This window comes from Drosophila eugracilis, unplaced genomic scaffold, assembly GCF_018153835.1.
Source record: "Drosophila eugracilis isolate 14026-0451.02 unplaced genomic scaffold, ASM1815383v1 contig_367, whole genome shotgun sequence".
NCBI classification, from domain to species: Eukaryota; Metazoa; Arthropoda; class Insecta; order Diptera; family Drosophilidae; genus Drosophila; species Drosophila eugracilis.
The window spans coordinates 2,605,870-2,613,356 of NW_024573224.1; the positions used below are offsets into that span (position 1 = coordinate 2,605,870).

At 39.2% G+C, this 7,487-nt stretch overlaps 1 protein-coding gene across 1 annotated transcript in view; it reads right to left on the reverse strand.

The window, feature by feature from the left end:
* LOC108116344 (hemicentin-1) overlaps positions 1–5,733 on the reverse strand; it is an 81,460-nt gene extending 75,727 nt beyond the window's left edge. The window contains exon 1 of the mRNA XM_017228158.2: positions 4,564–5,733. The gene's annotated coding sequence lies outside the window, so the exon portion shown is untranslated. The remainder of the gene's footprint in view (positions 1–4,563) is intronic.
* Between the last annotated feature and the right edge of the window lie 1,754 nt (positions 5,734–7,487).

A 7,487-nucleotide genomic window follows, 5' to 3' on the forward strand; every position in this document is an offset into this window, starting at 1 on the left:
TTATCCTCGTACATTTTTGGCTAAGTAAATGTTATTTTAAATACCACTTGCAAAATTTTTACGCTTTTCTAGCTTTCGAATCGATTTATTTAAGAAACTTAAAAGTATACAAAAAAAAAGGGTAAATATTATTTTTATTCAGAAAAAGGAATGTTGCTGTTGTTCAAAGAAAAAGAAAGAGAAAATCAAATACTTAAACCTATTGAGGAAGTTTCGGATCAGGTTTAGTTTAACTTCCTTAGAAATCTAGTAGAACTCCTAAACAATCAGAGGCTTAAAAAGAAAACAACCAACTGCTAGAAAGGCAATCTTCTTGTCTTCTCTAAATAGCAATGAATAATTAAATTAAAATTATAATGAAATATGTGGAAAGTGTGTGTCAATTATGTGTATACATGTATGTGCTATCTAAGTGGGTATCAGGAATACAAATACATACAGAAAGGTCCCTATACCTCGGTGCAGGAAGGCTAATCAAGTGACTACCCCTAAGTTCCCATTTTCCAAGACCCTTGTCATATACATAAACAATTATACTAAGTGCCGCAATTTACCAAGGGTCATAAATCAATAGGACCAAGCAGTCGTAGTCTCGGTTTCGTTTTATTAATTATTATTATTGAAATATATCTGCCACAGTGGCAGTGCCACACTAGCACCTCGGCCAGAGTTGAGCAAATAGAGAATTACGGGCATTAGACAGTGTCAATAGAGTTGGAGAAACGGACACTGCCTTAAATTATAGTGTACTTTTACTATTTCTCTTTGTTTGTTCTTAGCCCAGTGATAATCTCAGCGAAACTGCGGCTAAAAATTAAGTAAAGCTCTTAAGCGGCTCCCCTTGAAGTATGCAATGGAAATGTGGTAATAAAACGAAATGCGATGAAGAAAAAGCTGGACGGGTCTGTAGTGGACTAAATAATGTGCCAGAACGGTGAACTGATGCTAATAAAAAATGCATCAGCCAGTCAGGCAGGCCAAGCGGAAACGGAAATAAGCAAGCAGCCTGAAATCAAAAAACAGCACACAAAAAAACAAAAAGAAAACTGTATTCAGCAGCTGCAGGAGAAGCAGCTCCATCCTGGTCACTTATTTCGTACACAAAGTACATATTTTACTTAAACATAAGCAATGGCTATTATTTTAAGTTACCCACGCGCTCGCTGATTTAATTTCAGACTATTATGCGCACACAATGCCAGCGGTAAACGCAGAAGGAAAACTAGAGGAAAAGTAAAAGCCCCAAGGAGCAAAAAGGGAAAATGGGATGGAGTGAAAAGTTTCCCACCAAGACGATGCTTTTAATACACTTTGCATAACTAACTGTTAGGGCTTTTATAGTTTTACGATATGATGGAATTACCTTTTGATGGAAACGGCAATATAAAAAGCAAAAAGGTTATAGAAAATGGTTTTTAGAGTATTTTGTAAAGATTTTAAATATTTCTGAAAGTCTTACAAAGTCTACGTTAACTTCTGTACCACTCGCTAAGTTTTTGCTATAATCCTTATACTCTTAGCTTGTAACTAGTAAAGAGTCTACTATATTCCCAGCTTGAGCAATATTCCACGTTTTTGAGCTCATATTGCTCTTTCACTTTTTATGCTGTTGCATTTCTTCATTTTCTTGCCCCTGCAGATTTGGGTCGACCATTTCAATGGGTTCATATTCTTCTGCCTGCCCCACCTAAAACTTTCCTCCTCCGTTGAGCTTTTCTTTTTTTTTTTTTTTAATTTTAGTATGGACCATTTTTCCGGCCCCGACGGGCTTCCATTATTTTTGTGTACTGGTCAACATTGAAAGTACATTAGCCTTTTTTAGTTATTTTCTGTTAAAACGTTAGGCAGTCTTCGGCTGCTTATTGGGATGAGAACGGCATGGAAGGCTCAGATTCCGGATAACCATTGGCCAATTTGAACGCATGGCTTCACATTTCAAAACAATTTGTACTTCTTTCCATTAGTGGTGACTGTGAAATCAAAGAAGCGCCGAAAGACAACATAGAGAAGGAGAGGGAAAATACTGCACTTGGGATTTTATTAAAGGTGATGGAAGGGAAAATCAAATATCCACTAAAAACCTATATAATTATAAAGCCAACATGAAACCATATAATTCCATTTCTCTGACCGATCAATTACTTAAATCCTAAGCAATTGCTGTCCTCCTAAAACTTTTGATGAATTTTTCGAGCCTCGAAACTCAAGCGGCCCACACATAAAACCCAGCCACTTTCGTCTAGACTGAAACCAAATGCATTAAAGGAAAAAATAAAAATCCACAATACCGATGCTTGGTTTTCCATAAAGAACAATAAATGCGCAGTTCGTAAGCAGCTTTGATTACCGACACTCACAACGGATTTATTTACCCTTGCCTTTTGGTTTTCTGTTACCTCTTTTTCGCTCAGTGTTCCAGAGTGTGTGTGTGTGCTTAGGCATTTGAAACCTGATTAGTTGTCAAGCACTTCAAGTGCCCGAGCTCGAAACAGCAAAAGGCCGGGGCTTACATCTGCAGCTGTGTGTGAAATTTATTGTTTCAAGTTAATGCCACTTGATGGATTATTTGGCTTTACACAGCCAAAGCTTTGATTTCTGTTCTTCTCTGCTTTGAAATGTGATATTTCAACGGTTGGTTTTCTTTTTTTTTCATGGCATTAAACATTCTTCAATTATCTTTTCTTCCCTTAAACGAATAAATGGTATTTGATATGTTGATTTGAAAGAAGACCCTCAACTAATAGATTGGCGGTTCTGTATTTTTCAATAAGAATATCGGATGTCTCCTCACTTTTCATTAAGAATGCAAGTTTCATATATCTTTCAGGGATTCTGTTCGGATTGTTCCCAGCAAACTACTCTTGAGATTTGATGTGTGCCAAAAGTCATCTTGGCGAGTTCTGCCATTAACTATTAAAATTAATTGTGAAACTTTTCACTCGGCATTTGATGCGAGTCACACGCTTCGTCTTCCATTTGGGCTCATAAATCTCGGCTGTCTACACACACACATATAAACACACTCGTATCCTTTCAGCCGTTGTCCTCGAGAGCCTGTCAACAAAGGGCCAGTGAAAGTTTTCGTGTGTCATGACAATATTTACATGCTGCATTAAACTTGCTCCCCCTTGACAGGCGAAACTTTCGCAGCTGCTGCTCATGTTATTAAAGTTGCGCATACGCCAGGTTTGCCGCTTGTCTGTTGTCCCCTGGCCAGCTTGATTTATGCGAGACGCCTTAAGTTTTCTTTTTTGGACCAGGCATTTAATAATTTAAGCTGTGCAGAAAATCAGAGACGAGATGATAGCACCCCTTCACCCTATGGCCCGTTGCCAAGCCACGTTGCGCTGACTGAGCCGAAAAATGCAAAAATTTCCTGCTGCTCCCTACCACTGCTCCTCTTCCTTTCCTGGCCATGTTGACAATGGCGGCAACAAAGCGCATTTGGCAAGCGCCTGCAGCCTTGCCAGGGACCCATACCCACATCCTTACCCACATCAACATGCGAAGACGTGCTCAGCAAAAGTGAAATGGCAACAATATATATATATGTGTATGTGCGAATGCGAATGGGAATGTTACCAGCCCATCCAATCCACAATGCAACCGGGTGCGAGACTCACCAACTTGTATGCTACTCTGCATGCTACAAGGGATATATATCTATATATATATATATGTATATAAAAATAAAAAGTAGGTTATGCACAGACAGCATTTTAATATGATTTCCATGGCTTACGTCTCCTCGGGAGATAGACTAACGCACTTCGTAGACTGACTAACTGACACCCCGGCATCAACAAAATGATCAAAGGCAATGGAAAATATTATCCCTGACACAGTCGCCGACAAAATTGTAAGTTTCGTTCTCGTTTCGTTTGTGTGACCCACTTTGGTATTGTGGCTTCAAAAATATAAGCTGGGAATTTTTAGTTAACTTGAGAACTTTACTCAGTTACTTAGTTTTATACTGAAAAAGCACTGACAAATGTATGCGAGTTTAGGCATAAATTTAGAAATATTTTTAGTTGAGAGTATTTGGGAAACATATTTTCTTCTTTTATCTAAAACAAAGTTAAGCAGATTCCTTGCTCTTAGAGACCTTTTTATCCACCTTCTTTCAGTTTTTCATTTTCAGTAGACTTGGAGAAAATGAAATATTTATTTATGGTTTGAAGTAGAATAAGAAATCCAGTTAAAATTGTTTACATTACATACAATTTTCTCTTAAAACAATTTTATATTTAGTATTGTCTATCATTCCATACCACCCACAGACAGAAACAAGAAACCTGCCTCAATTTATTTCAAATATTCCGACCTTTTGTTATTCATTGATTTGTTTACGTTTTATTAGCATTACATTTCTGAATTCCAACAAGCTGAATAGAATAATTGCTTCTATTTTTAATGCCTTCAACTTCGAAGTACAATGCCCGGCATTATTATTCCTAGCATACTTTTGAGCGTTTACTTTTGACTCAAGATTAGGTGGGTATAAAAGTATATATGTTTAGATGTTTATTTTCGGTAGATATTTTACTCCCCACATGCACTTACCCCTGTTATTTTGGCCGTATTGTATCCCTTTGCTGTGGCGTTTACTCCGCTTTTTTCTCGGCGTTTTTTACGGTCTTTGTAATAAAATCAGCCCGCAGGGGTATAGGCCAATGTTGTTGCCACCGATGAAGTTGTTGCCGCTGTGCTTATTGCTTATTGCTGCTGCTGTTGTTTAGGGCGTGTTGGCATTGAACGAGTTTTATGCAGCCAGCAGCGAGACGAGCACACACATCATACCACCAATGAGCTAAAGGAGCTGAACTGAAGGGCCAGAAGGATCTGGAGAAGCGGCAGGCAATTGAGCAAAAAATATGGCAAAGTATTTGGCGGGTGCGAGGCAAAAATTTCGATTTCGGCTGCCTTGCTTTTCGCTTTGGGTTTTTGCTTTTCGTTTGTGCTTTTGCTTTTGCTTTTATCGTCTTCCCAAAAAATCGCCGAGAGCCGAGAGGCCAATATTTAAAGTAGCAGCCGATGCGAACTTTATTTATGACTCAATAATGTGTATTTTGATTTATGCATTGTGGGCGCGTACACCAGCGTATATATATATATAAACTGTAACTCGCACACTCTCAACCGCACTCACTTACACACACACACACACACACGCATACATAACACACGTTCACTGTATTGTTGCCTCAAGCCCAAAAAGGACGCGATTTGCATAACAACACATTCAGAAACTTAACGCAGGCGTTTGAGATGTTTCTACTTGTACTTTGTCGTAGCAGCACGTGCACTGTCGTCTCACTTGACTTTTTAGCATTCAACAATTGCGATAACCGCCGATTGAGATATACTCTTCAAAATATATCTTAACTGGCACTTGTTTCTTGAATTTTAGCTAACTTGCTTCGTTTGCCAGTTTTGCGGATGCGGACGGTCAACACTGCGGCTACGCGATGTTAGGCGATGCGATGCGATGCGATGCTAGGCGATTCGATGCCACATACGAACGCGACAACGACAACGACAACACGACAACTCGACAAAACGGCGACAACGGAGCACGACAACTACACAAATCCACGACCTTTTCAGTACTAAAGCGCCTGGCCATTCATTCGTGGCTTTGGCCACTTTTGCCATCGCCATCGCCCTCTACGATTCTTCGGATCCTTCGGGTTTTTCGTTCGGGTCGCGCATTTTCGAATTTCCCGAGCAGTTGAATCCTTTTAGTTAACCGTCTGTGTGTAAGCCCTGTAAGTGGGCCAACGCTGGTCGCCGGTTCGAAATCGAAAAGCGAAAAGCGAACAACAGCCAAGTGTCAGATTATAAGAGTTTCTGGGTGGAAAATCGAAAAGCCGTTTAAGTTGTGGTTCTGTGGATGGCATGTGGTTGGTAAGCTTTTCTCAAAAGCCACATGAACTTGAATTGTCAAGATTGTCAGCGAAATTTAAACTATCAATGGGGAATAAGATCAAAAGGTAGGTTGTAATAAGTACAAGAAAATGTATCATAAATTTTAAATATTTATTTTTATTATATTTAATATTTAAAATCAATATAACTTTAAGAGACTAGCTAACGAAGGATAGTTGTCTGATTTAGATTAAAGTAAAAATCGAGAACGTATAGAAAGTAAGATACCATAATAGAAAGAATAAGTTTAAGAGTTTCCTCGGACTAGGTTGTACATAAAAACGAAATGGAAAATAAGATCAGGATTTCAATGTAGTAGTCGACCTTTTCGAGTTAGCAGTCCTACCTCAACACCCTTTTGCCCTTCTGAACCTTTCTCAAAACACATTCCACCACGCATTTCTGTGGAACCTTTTGCTCGCTCTCCCCAACTCTGTCAAACTCTCCTGCCGTCTCTCTTTAAGGCCGCCTCTCCCTAGATGAATGAGAGCTCCAAAAAGCGGTTACCAAGAGCATCTCGCAGTTACTGCAGCCTCGCTGGTCAAGGCAGCCGCCAGTCAAGGATCACAGATTACAATGAATGTTGCATCAATATATATAGCTAAAATAGTTGCAGCAAAATATTCGTTAGATGTAACCAAAATAATATATGTACAAAAACTCTCTGCAGAGTTTGTAGTTTAAAATAAAAGACTAACAGAAGCTATTCTTGCTTTAATGTTAAATGTTTTAAAAAACGTAGCTTTTCGATTATTTCAAATTAACTCTGATTAAGTTTTCCCCCCAAGCCAGAACTCATTCATTAATTAGAATTTCTTGATTGGTTTCGCCAAGTTGCAGGCTAAAAAATGGCACCGCTACAACTTAACCTACACCACCATCAAAATCACGCACTACACCGCTTACAAAAAACTCTACTACAATGGGGTGTAAGCGTGTAAGTTGACATGGGACCACGAGACCCGAGGCTCGAATCTCTCTGCCGACTTTCTCCGATGCTCTCTCCCACTCTCTCTCTCTCTCTCTCTCTCTCTCATTCTCTATTTCGATTTCGACAGACATGCGCCCCAAACCAACAACCAAAACCGAATGATTTGTAGAACTTAAAAGCTTTCGTGTTTCGTGCATGAATGGGAATTTTTTCAAAATTTCCAACGGTTTCACTCTTATACCACTCAAAGGAATCGCTAGAAACAACACTCAGAAGTACGAAGAAAGGGACCCTAAAAGTGCTCCACTGCAACAATTGCACAGCCTAATCTTATCAAATTTCATTTACACGCTTGGCCAGACTGTAATGGCAAATCCAATGCCGAAATGAAAATAGCACTAAACCACTTTCGTCAGCACACTCACACTCACTCAAGTTCTTTCCCTATTTTCCACACATGTACTCTCTATATATATATAGAAAATGTAACTAGTGATGTTGTCAAAGTATTTGGCTCCTCAGCACGGCGTTCTTTGGGCCAAAATTGCGCTGGCTAAACATTAACTAAAACTGCAAAATTCCATCTCACACAGACACGCTGGCACACACAATCAAACACCCAGGATGA